The sequence below is a fragment of the Linepithema humile genome, chromosome 8 (genome assembly GCF_040581485.1).
Source record: "Linepithema humile isolate Giens D197 chromosome 8, Lhum_UNIL_v1.0, whole genome shotgun sequence".
In the NCBI taxonomy this organism is placed as follows: Eukaryota; Metazoa; Arthropoda; class Insecta; order Hymenoptera; family Formicidae; genus Linepithema; species Linepithema humile.
In genome coordinates, this window is record NC_090135.1 from 5,543,454 (window position 1) to 5,555,834 (window position 12,381).

At 29.3% G+C, this 12,381-nt stretch overlaps 1 long non-coding RNA gene and 1 pseudogene across 2 annotated transcripts; both read left to right on the forward strand.

Moving 5' to 3' along the window:
• Positions 1–1,438: 1,438 nt before the first annotated feature.
• On the forward strand, positions 1,439–3,003 carry LOC137001365 (uncharacterized). Of its 2 annotated transcripts, none has more exons than XR_010891401.1 (3): positions 1,439–2,154; positions 2,290–2,751; positions 2,890–3,003. It is a non-coding gene; the product is annotated as an uncharacterized lncRNA (long non-coding RNA). The 2 variants fall into 2 exon arrangements; XR_010891402.1 differs by having other exon boundaries at positions 1,453–1,718; positions 1,858–2,154; positions 2,290–2,939.
• Positions 3,004–3,527: 524 nt separating this feature from the next.
• On the forward strand, positions 3,528–6,709 carry LOC105677709 (replication protein A 32 kDa subunit-like; annotated as a pseudogene).
• The last annotated feature ends 5,672 nt before the right edge of the window (positions 6,710–12,381 follow it).

The window sequence follows — 12,381 nt, forward strand, 5'->3', positions numbered from 1 at the left end:
TTCCCCTCGCCATGAAATGAACTTTACGCTCCGTCCAGATATTAATACGTCCATGTATGTTACTTCACTACAAAAAGGTGTGTCTGAATTTGATTTTAAGAGAAGAGACTATTATGACCGCGCTTAGATGAAGAAGTATTTGAGGAATTTTATTTAAATAAAAAAAGTTGACTAATAATTCTTCTTCTATTATACTTTGATTGTTTACATAAATTATATACTTAATGTCGTGGAACAGAAAATAAATGATATCTTTGTATGTAATATGTCTGCTTCAAAAATCCATATTTCTCAAAATATAACATTAGCGTGTGCAAAAACTATTTGTCCGAAACAAAAAGAAGATTTTGAATCAATTTTGCTGGCAATTAATTCAGAGGCAAGCATGTCCAACCCGTCCAATGAACAACGTTTAAGTATTTATAAAAATAATTTTAAATAAAAGCAACAAGTCTGTTTATTTAAAAAAATTTTTATATAAATTACGTGTTACGATCGTCATTCCTACATTTGGAACAAATAACAATTGACGTGCTATGCGCGTTATTCTCGCGTAAGAGATAAAAAACAATATCAAGAGACACGGTAGTGTCTCGCGCCAAGTTCACGCGCAGCGCGCAACGCAAGCGCAAGACCGACCGTGTATCTTTACGCGAGCCCGAAAGTTGAGACAAGCCGAGATTATCGGATCTCGATAACGGCTGGGCCGATTGAGTTGGCAATAGGCTCAATCGATAGCGCATACCCAAATTACATAAGAAAAGTCTGCTTGTTTTTGCTCTGTGTGCTTTATAAAAATAAATATATGCATTCAAAGTCGAGAAATCTAGAAAATCATCATCTCGCTAGGATGTCGCGTTGAGATGTATGTCGCTCGTGTCTTATTGGTCAGCGTCATTCTAACATGGTGGCGCTCAGACCTGTCAGCTCGCAGTTTTGATGTATATATTAATTACATTTATATATTAGTATCGGTCGTAAAATGTATAATAACGTGTTGTGGAGACGAATAAAGATAGTGTATATCAAAAATAATAGTATTCTTCATAAAAAAAATTTTTTTCGATCTTAAAGTGCAGAAGTGTACACTCTCAGTATTCTGTAGTTAGTTAATTAGTGGACAGAAAGTGTACTTTGTGCAGATGGTGGAATCTGCAAGTTTCTGACGTTAGGTGCGCTGATGGCGCTGAGAAGCCGCGCGGCGCGCGCTTACGTTTGTTTGGTCCAGAGCAGTGTAGTGCGAGTGACTAAATTTGTTAGAAATTCGTATTAAGTGAAATAAGTGTATAAGTGTATATATATATTACGAACTTCGTAATACGAGATACTAATTTTGTTACATGGTATCCTATGATTAAAGTTTTCGAATCTTTTACTTGTATGTTTCCACTTGAATATGGTAATTTGATAATGGTAGGTAATGATAGATTTCCATAAAAAAAAGTTACATTTTACATACTAAATAAAATAAAATATATTAAATAAACGAAAATAAACAGTGTTAAATTGAAGTTTAACGATTTTTAGAAAACAATGAAAAACAGAATAGATGGACTTCTTACAAAAATAGGATACTTTGACGAATGGACAGACCATACTCTCACTATATATTTAAGACAAGAAGCTGTAAAATGGGCATGTATTCTTGGTATTTCTGAGTGCCGAAGAAATGCTGCTTCGAAATTATTAGAAGAGTTTAAATATTCTGAAGACAACTCGTAAGCTACTTTATAAGTATAATATTTATTTCATCAGAATGTTGTTGCATTTTTGTATCATGCTGAATAAATTATTTTATAATTAAAATTTCAAAATGTAAGCAAATTTGTAGCAATAAGATATTTTTTTGTAATGCAGAAATTCGATGGAGATGAAACGAACATACTGTCATAATTTAATACCAATGAACCACGCTATTTGGAACGAGATATGGAAGAAATGGAATGCAACGTTTGATGAAAGATTTTTAGAATACCTATCTTGCTCTGAAGATCTTGCTATCATTCGCCATTATTTAACGGAATTAATACAGCGCAGAGCTCAGCCCGAATATGTTAATGCATTTTTTTTTAGTGTTGCAAAACATGCAAAACAAGTTGAACTGTATAATTTTGTTTTCAGTATTGTTGAAAAAGTTACTTTCGATTCAAATAGGTAATAACATTTTTCTTTAAATATACGTCTCTGTATATATTTCTTAATTATTTAAATATATTATAATAATTATTTATTAATATTTGTCACAACTATTAAATTTATCAGTTTTTTAGTTTTTCTCTGTTTTTGTAGAAGAAATGACTTAATTGCAACATTCATTGTAATTATTACACATGTGCACGAGCAAAAGCACATGAGCGAGGTATACTTTCTGCACTTTACACTAACATACCCATTTCCTGGTATCTAAATATAAAGCTTTATGTCTACATATATTTATTACATATATGACATATTTGATGTGAATTATATATACAATACTATGCACTGTACTCTATCAAATTGCAATGTAGAGATCTGTATGTATTGATATTATTCAAAAAATTTGTTTTAGATAACCAAATATTCATCGAAAAAGCGATATCAAATAGCAAGAGATGTTGAAAAAAAAATAAAGAAACGAAAATTGGAATACGTAAGACTTGTCAACAACTACGGGTATTACTTAAGTATCAGTAAATATAATAAATAGCGAAACATTTAAGAGTCAGTGGAAGACTTACTTCACTGTTTCTCAGCCATAATCATGTATCGGTAATTGTTGTAATTCTCTTTCTTCGATTTTATTAAATAATATCTAAGTATTTATAATTATTTAATTTTTGTTTTTAATTATTTTTAATACCTTTATATTATTGCTATTTCTAATACTATAAATTTTGAATAACGCAGATATTTGCATTCTTTGATGAGTAATGAAAAAGGATTACGTTAGTGACAAAAACAATTATCATTTAAAATACGTATACAAAGGACATGGACGGACATCTGACAATGATAAAATAGCCCATTTTCATTAGAATTTAATTTTATAATACATAATGTATTTGTATTATATTGTAAAAACTAAGACTATCTACGCTCTCAGTCAATAAAGAAATTGAATAAATTAAATTTTTTTGTCATGAATGATTATTTTATTATATACACAAAACGTTAATTTTATTTGAATACGTATATATGTTCATTACAAATCACGCGTATGGTATTGTTTTACTTTTCAATGTTATGTTAAATATTACATATTAAAAATAAATGTGCGTCCACCGCGCTTTTTGTAAAAATTTTTATTATTGCGTTGACCCCTACCACCTCTGTTCCATCTTGGTCCTATAAAAAGTTTGTTATTAATATTTTATTTATTTTATTATTTGTTATTTATTTAATATTATATTTATGTATTACTCACTTGTGAATCTATTTTCCATTTTACTCTTTTCTTCTTCCTTTTTTTTTTCATCTTCGTTTTCCTTCTTTCCTTTTTCTTCGTTTTCCTTCTTTCCTTTTTCTTCATTTTCCTTTTTCTTTGCTACTGTAAATTTTGAAAAAATTATTTAATTAGTTATATATACATATATATATAGTCTTGCGCAACGCGCAATTATTCGACAATTCTTCTTAATTAATATCTCAATTATTATTTTGAAAATTACAGAATAGCAAATGTAAAAATATAATAATAAATAATCATTTGCTATTCTGTAATTTTAAAAATAATAATTGAGATATTAATTAATGATTGTCGAATAATTGCGTGTTGCGCAAGACTAGATCATTGTGTGTATTAATCCTGATATTTTTTGTTATTTAACTCAATAGCAAAAAGTAAAAAATCTGTAGTTAAATAAAATGCGTTCAAACATTTGTATTAATATGTGTAATGTATTTACCTATTTTTTTTAAAGATTCTAACTCTTCTTCAAGTTTTTTTATTTTTTCAGCTGCATCGTGCAGCTGAATGTCTTGTTCCACCATGTCTACGTCTTTCAATAAGTCGTCTTCCAATAATTCTTTATCCGGATTTATTTCCAGTTTTGACATTCTGAAAAATAAAGATGTACATAATGTTGTATTATAAAATGTTGTATTATAAAAGTTGTATTGTAAAATAATATTATTATTTTACTTACTTTTTTCTTATTCCTCCCTTATTAATTTTCGAGCTGGTGGCTTGTGCGCTTTCCATGTTGATTAACAATGTTTGTTATTTTACTATGACAACATTTACTATGACAACAAATCGATAATAAACAAAATTGTTTTCGCGGACATTATTTATTCTGCTCCCTGACAATATATATTTGTCACGTCAGATTTGACACTTATTGGAGTAATTGGCGTATATATATTATATTATATATATATAATAATTAATATTTTGGAAAGAGAAAATAGAAGATAGAAAAGGGAAAAAGAGAGAGAAAGTCGAATAAAGAAGGTAAATAAAATATATGTATGTATATATATATTAGGTACCGCGGAAAGTTCGTGTCGTTTTTCTAAGAGATGTCGTTCATCGGAAAAAACGACACGAACTTTCCGCGGTACCTAATATATATTTAATAAATTAAGAATTTTAAAATTAATTTTATATTTTAAAGAAAAAAATGATATAAAATGTTAAAATGTACATTTTCTTAATTTTTTTATTAAAATCTGACAGAATATAGAAGAAAATAAAGAATATTAGTGAGAGAGAGAGAGAGAGAGAGAGAGAGAGAGAGAGAGAGAAAGAGAGAAAAAAAGAGAATAGAAGACAGAAAAAGGAGAAAAAGAAAGAAGGAGAGTCAAGTGAAAAAGGTATATAAAATTTATATATACATTTCATACAATAAAATCTTATATTTTAAATAAATACTAAAAATACTATTTTAAATTATTATACTATTTCTTTCATAATCTGACAGAGTATATAGGAGAAGACAAAGAATATTGGCGAGAGAGAGAGAGAAAGAGAGAGAGAGAGAGAGAGAGAGAGAGAAAGAAAGAGAGAGAGAGAGAGAATAGAAGATAGAAAAGGAAGAAAGAGGAAGAAGGAGAGTCAAGTAAAGTAGGTAAATAAAATTTTATATACATATATAAAGATATATATATATAAATATATATATAAAAAATACATATTTTTTAAAATATATATACATATATATAGAAATACATAATAATATACACATGTATATCGTTATCTCCAAAATAGAAAACGTCACAAATAATTTTTACATATATATAAATTACGATTTTGCAGTCAATAGAAGTTGTAAAATTACCAATCTGCGCATTTAACCTAATCTGTATTTATGAAGCCGAATTGCGTTTTGCGCGTAAAAGTTAGCCTTTCAATACAATCCTAATACAATACTAAGATTATACTTCGTCTAGAAAACTGAGTTTCTATTTCGGTTTTACGTTATTTTTTACGTTTCGTGCATCATATATAAGTTGGAGTCATGTGGAATGAAAGTTCTTCGAATCTTGGAGGCGGATTTTTGGATGACAGCACACAGGCCGAAGGATCTGGCAAAAAAAGTTCGCAAAGTAATGAAAAGAGCATCATTCCCGTATGGATAAAGCATATCACGTCTACAACGGGAGATTTGCATATTTCTAACAGAACTGTAAATACTCTGACATTCGTCGGAGTTGTACGTCATATCGAACAAGATACGACAAAGATGTTTTTCAGTATTCAGGATGATACAGGTATTTTACTTGTATAAATTATTTCAATTTTAATGTAATAATGATAACATGTAAAATTACAAATACAAATAAAAAGTTTGGTCGAGTTGCTATGCCATGTATTGCATAAATTTGTAAAAATTTTATATAATCAAGAAATCTGAATATTGCATACAATTATTATTTTCAAATTATTATCATTGCTAAGAGTAAAACTTATTTTGATTTTATTTTATATTATAGGTACTCTCACTGCTTTCATGTGGTTAGAAGCAGACAAGAATCCTGCAGAAAATGCTTGTGTACAACTTAATACATATGTAAGAGTTTATGGTTTGATACGCAATCAAAATAATGAACGACATGTGTTGATCTTGCGTATGTATCCTGTGGAAGACTTAAACGAGGTGACATGTCACTTTTTGGAAGTTATGTATTTTATATTGAATGCTGGCAAATCTGAAAAAAACCTACTGTATCTAATACATTAACGTTCGATAATACAATGAGTGGTATGTCACCTGATCAAGTGGCAATTCTTGAAATTGTTCGATCAGCAAATGAATCAGAATGCAGTATTAAGAAACATGATATTTTGAGTAAAATGCCTAAACACATCAAACCACGTATCGATGAGATATTAGATTTTCTTCTCTGTGAAGGACATATTTACACAACCAGTTCAGAAGATTTCTTTAAAGCTACATGAGTTATATATTATATGTTAAGAAGTTTACAAAACATTAAATTTTGTATCATATATATATAAAATAACATTTACAATTAAATAAAATTTATATATACATTTCATACAATGAAATCTTATATTTTAAATAAATACTAAAAATACTATTTTAAACTATTATACTATTTGTATAACCGGTATTAGGATTGTATTGAAAGGCTAACTTTTACGTGTGAAACGCAATTCGGCTTCATAAATACAGATTAGGTTAGATGCGCAGATTGGTAAAATATAAATACTAAAAATACTATTTTAAACTATTATACTATTTCTTTCATAATCTGACAGAGTATATAGGAGAAGACAAAGAATATTGGCGAGAGAGAGAGAGAGGAGGAGAGAGAGAGAGAGGGGAGGGAGAGAGAGAGAGGGGAGATAGAGAGAGAGAGAGAGAGAGAGAGAGAGAGAGAGAGAGAGAGAGAGAGAGAGAGAGAGAGAGAGAGAGAGAGAGAGAGAGAGAGAGAGAGAGAGAGAGAGAGAGAGAGAGAGAGAGAGAGAGAGAGAGAGAGAGAGAGAGAGAGAGAGAGAGAGAGAGAGAGAGAGAGAGAGAGAGAGAGAGAGAGAGAGAGAGAGAGAGAGAGAGAGAGAGAGAGAGAGAGAGAGAGAGAGAGAGAGAGAGAGAGAGAGAGAGAGAGAGAGAGAGAGAGAGAGAGAGAGAGAGAGAGAGAGAGAGAGAGAGAGAGAGAGAGAGAGAGAGAGAGAGAGAGAGAGAGAGAGAGAGAGAGAGAGAGAGAGAGAGAGAGAGAGAGAATAGAAGATAGAAAAGGGAGAAAGAGGAAGAAGGAGAGTCAAGTAGAGTAGGTAAATAAAATTTTATATACATATATAAAGATATATATATATATATATAAATACATATATAAAAGATACATATTTTTTTAAATATATATACATATATAAATATATATATATATATATATATATATATATATATATATATATATATTTTATATTTTATATAAACAATTAAATTATATTAACCAATAATTAATTAATGTTTGATAATTAATAATGAAATTAATAATTGTTTGATTCTCATGTTATTTAACTAGCATAATTACAATTTTTATGAAAAATATATTAGAAATTAAATTTTAATTTGCTCTTTATTCACCATTTAAAAAAATAGTACATTCAACATGGTGTATATCACCAAGGTCACCTTTAATTTCTTAAATGGAAATCCCCATTTTTCATTGCATACGACAGTTAGTGTTACAAATTTATATCTTGGAAACAAAGCATTTTAAAGAAATTATTTTATACAAAAGTTTTGCGACTTTAGGTGACTTTGTCCTGATCTTGAAAAGATTATTCAAGGTCATGTTTGTATTTTCATCATGTGTCCTCCTTCAAATATTTTCATCATGTATTTCCCTTCAAAATATTTAAATATTTAAATATTTTCACTGGAATTATTGTTATAATTTTTTTAATTCTTGTTTTTAAAAAATATTTTAAAAAATTGTGCTAATGTTATGATTAAGCATCTTAGAGGTAAATTATGTTGTCACATTTGTTCCAATAATTAAGTTATTTTGTTATAAGACTCTATATTCTAGTTTTTATATAGATGTTGTCTATACAGTGATGGGAGAAAGTTCTGTAACGATTAAATATCTTGGAAAATAATGATTATGGAAGAAAGTGTTCAATACAAAAGTTTTAGTATATCAAGTGGTCTATTATATATCAAGTGGTCTATTATATGGTTATATTTATTGAAATGACCTTCATGTGACCTTGAAGGACACCGCAAAGGTCAACTTTGAAATCTTAAATGGAAATGGAAATGGACTCCTATTTTTTATTACATATTCTTAAAGCTGGTGTCAAGACATTTCCGAAACACTATAATAGTTATTTTTCATTAAGTACTTTTCGAGTTATGAGGCTTGAAAGTTACAGCATTTTGACATAAAATACAAAATATATTGTAAAACATTAAATTTTCAGGAATCTTACCTTAATACTTTTATGCATAAAATAATGAGACGAATCAATTGATATAATAAAGAAAACACATTGTTGCTTTTAATAAAAAGTATGTAATTTGCAACATGTAGCTGCATATTTTTTTTTGAAAGCAACAATGTGTTTTCTTTATATTATTTTATGTATAAAAGTATTAAGATAAGATTCCCGAAAATTGAATGTTTTACAAGATATTTTGTATTTTATGTCAAAATGCTGTAACTTTCAAGCTTCATAACTAGAAAAGTACTTAATAAAAAATAACTTCAGTATAGTGTTTCGGAAATGTCTTGACACCAGCTTTAAGAATATGTAATAGAAAATAGAAGTTTCCATTTAAGATTTCAAAGTTGACCTTTGCGATGTCCTTCAAGGTCACATAAAGGTCATTTCAATATAACCACTAATATTATGTTCCGCAATCAATTTAATGTTTTTAAATAGAAGTTTGATATTATGTTTATTAACATAAATTTAACAGTTTATCTCTAAGGTGTTTATATGTATAAATATATAAAATTAATATAATTTTTTTATATTTCAGAATTTAAAAAGAAGGTGCACATTAAGAACGTTTGGTATAAAGTTTGGCTGCTGTGCGCCGATACAAGGCTGTTGTGCGCCTGTAAAGACCGGTTGCTGTGCGCCGATACAAGACTGCTGTGAGCCTGTAAAGACCGGCCGGCTGCTGTGCGCCGATACAAGGCTGCTGTGCGCCTGTAAAGACCGGCTGCTGTGCGCCCATACAAGGCTGCTGTGCGTCTATAAAGACCGGCTGCTGTGCGCCCATACAAGGCTGCTGTGCGCCTATAAAGACCGGCTGCTGTGCGCCCATACAAGGCTGCTGTGCGCCTATAAAGACCGGCTGCTGTGCGCCTATACAAGGCTGCTGTGCGCCTATAAAGACCGGCTGCTGTGCGCCCATACGAGGCTGCTGTGCGCTTATAAAAATTGGCTGCTGTGCGCCTACAAAAATCGACTGCTGTGCGTCTGTAAGACTGTTGTGTGCCTGTTAGAATATAGAAAATATAGAATAATTTTAATAATATTAATAAAACAAAAATGTCTATCAAAATAGAAAAACAGATGGTGTTAAAATCAGATCAAAAAAATATTATTGTTCAAGGTGATTGGTTAAACGATGAACATATGGATCATTTTAACCAACTTTTAAAAAATTGTTCAGATTATAGACCTGAAGAGGTATGGAAATTGCAATGCCTTGAGTATATAAAACCTATACCAGAAGATAAAAAACATATACAGATATTACATAGCACAAATCATTGGATATGCAGTTATTATGATAGAAAAAATTTATTTATCTATGATTCATTAAATAACAAAAAGTTGCACAGTGATTATGAAAAGTTTTTAAGACAATTATTTCCAACTTATCCTTTTAATGAGCGGCCTGTCAAGTTTCCTACTGTACAAAAACAACCGAATAGTAATGATTGCGGTGTTTTTGCTATAGCTTTTGCAATTTCATTATTATTTAATATTAAACCTGAAAAAGTGAGATATGATCATAGTTTAATGCGCTCTCATTTAATAAAAATTTTTGAATCTAATGTGATTGAATACTTTCCTCAGGATTTAAATAATACTCTTCAAAAAGTGCTTCCATTAGCAATGATTCAAAAGAGAGAAGCTTTAGCAACTCGTGCACGTATGAGACGTCAAAAAGAGACGGAGCAACAAAAAGCAAATTGATTGCAAAAAAATCGTGAATTTATTACAGAATTACGAAAGAAAAATGAAAATAAACATGAAAATCAAAAAGTTAGTAAGATAAAAACAGAAATTGTACAGATTACGCAGTTATCAGATCAGAAAGATATTATTGTTCAAGGCGGTTGGTTAAACGATGAACATATGGATCATTTTAACCAACTTTTAAAAAATTGTTCACATTATAGACCTGAAGAGACATGGAAATTGCAACGTCTTGAGTATATAAAACCTATACCAGAAGACAAAAAACATATACAGATATTACATAGCACAAATCATTGGATATGCAGTTATTATAATAGAAAAAATTTATTTATCTATGATTCATTAAATAACAAAAAGTTGCACAGTGATTATGAAAAGTTCTTAAGACAATTATTTCCAACTTATCCTTTTAATGAGCGGCCTGTCAAGTTTCCTACTGTACAAAAACAACCAAATAGTAATGATTGCGGTGTTTTTGCTATAGCTTTTGCAATTTCATTATTATTTAATATTAAACCTGAAAAAGTGAGATATGATCATAGTTTAATGCGTTCTCATTTAATAAAAATTTTTAAATCTAATGTGATTGAACACTTCCCTCAGGATTTAAATAATACTTTTCAAAAAGTGCTTCCATTAGCAATAATTAAAAAAAGAGAAGCTTTAGCAACTCGTGCACGTATAAAACGTCAAAAAGAGACGGAGCAACAAAAAGCAAATCGATTGCAAAAAAATCTTGAATTTAAAGAATTACGAAAGAAAAATAAAAATGAATATAAGAATCAAGATCAGTATAAACAAAATGTAGAAAATGTCTTAAAACGGCGTCAATTTGAAAATAATTTGGAAGAAAATTGCGCTAAAAAACGACGTCTATATAAAAAGAAAAATAATTTAGAAAGATGTTGCTCTGAAAAACGGTCTCAAGATAAAAGTGATTTAAAAAATGATTGCGCTAAAAAAAGATTGCGATATGAAAAAGATTTTGTTGAAAAAAGCACACAACAATGCATATTTTATGCTATAGGCTCGCAAAACAAACAAAGTAGAAAAAAAATATTACAGCGTAAATGTTGTAACAGACAATATTACGAGAACAAAAGAGAAGAAAGAAGAAAAGAGAATAAAAGCAAATTTGTAATAAATAAATGCAATGTTGCAAATAAAATTGTTAAAAAATATAAAAATTTTCGGTGTCAGAATTCAACAATAAAACTTCATACTTCTTTGACAATAATTATTAAAAATATTTTAAATAAATTAAATATTATAGGTCAGATCGAAAAACAATTAGAAGCCGAGAAAATAATACGTTGGTGTATACATATTAGGAACAGTTATATTCGTAAGATGTATAATATATTAGCTGTACTTAAAAAGAAATCAGAAGTATGCTTGACTCTTATTGATAAGTGTTGTGGAATTAATGAAAAATTAGATGTGTTATGTGGGATATCTAGACACACAGCATCATCTGAAAATTATTTTGTAGAGTCTACATATCGTAATGCAATTTTGGAAGAATCTTTAGTAATGAACATGGAAGGGCAAATTGTAAATGTGTTACCTTTGATAACAGCACTAACAAAAAAATCGTGGTCGTGCAGTACCTCATGTAAAATTGACAATCCAGTTTTGATTGAACGATATGAAAAATTTCTTGAAACTGTTAGTACATGTACTGTAAAGAATGTTCCTAGATTGATAGAAAGTATTCGTACATGTACAGTAAAAACATCAAATACGAAACTTGGTCATGCACAGAGTTGCTATATTAATTTCACTATTTGTGGAGCGATGTTTCTACCAATTCTATTGTTATCGCCCCATTTTCCGAAAGTGAGAAATATAAGGCGTTTGATTTATCAACTTATAAATTTGTATCAAAAAATGTTGAATTTAGATGAAGCATTAAATTGTGCTGATTTGGAAGCATTAAATAAAACTGTTATTGCTGCACAAGAGAAAGCAGATATATACAAACATCAACAAACCGATGCAATTATAAGTGATGATGATATCTTTTTTAAGTATAAGAATGCGTTTAAAGCCTTGAAAAAACGTCTAATGGATACACCGCGTTATGCTTGTGTATCGTGCGAAAAGCTTTGTTATAAAAAAAATGTTTCTGAAATCATTAAAGCAAAAATAGATAATCCAGTTTGGAAAGATTTAATGGTACATGTGAAGAAACAACAAATTAATGCACAATATATATGTATTTATTGTAAACAAAAATTTTGTCAAGGTTTAATGCCTGCGTATTG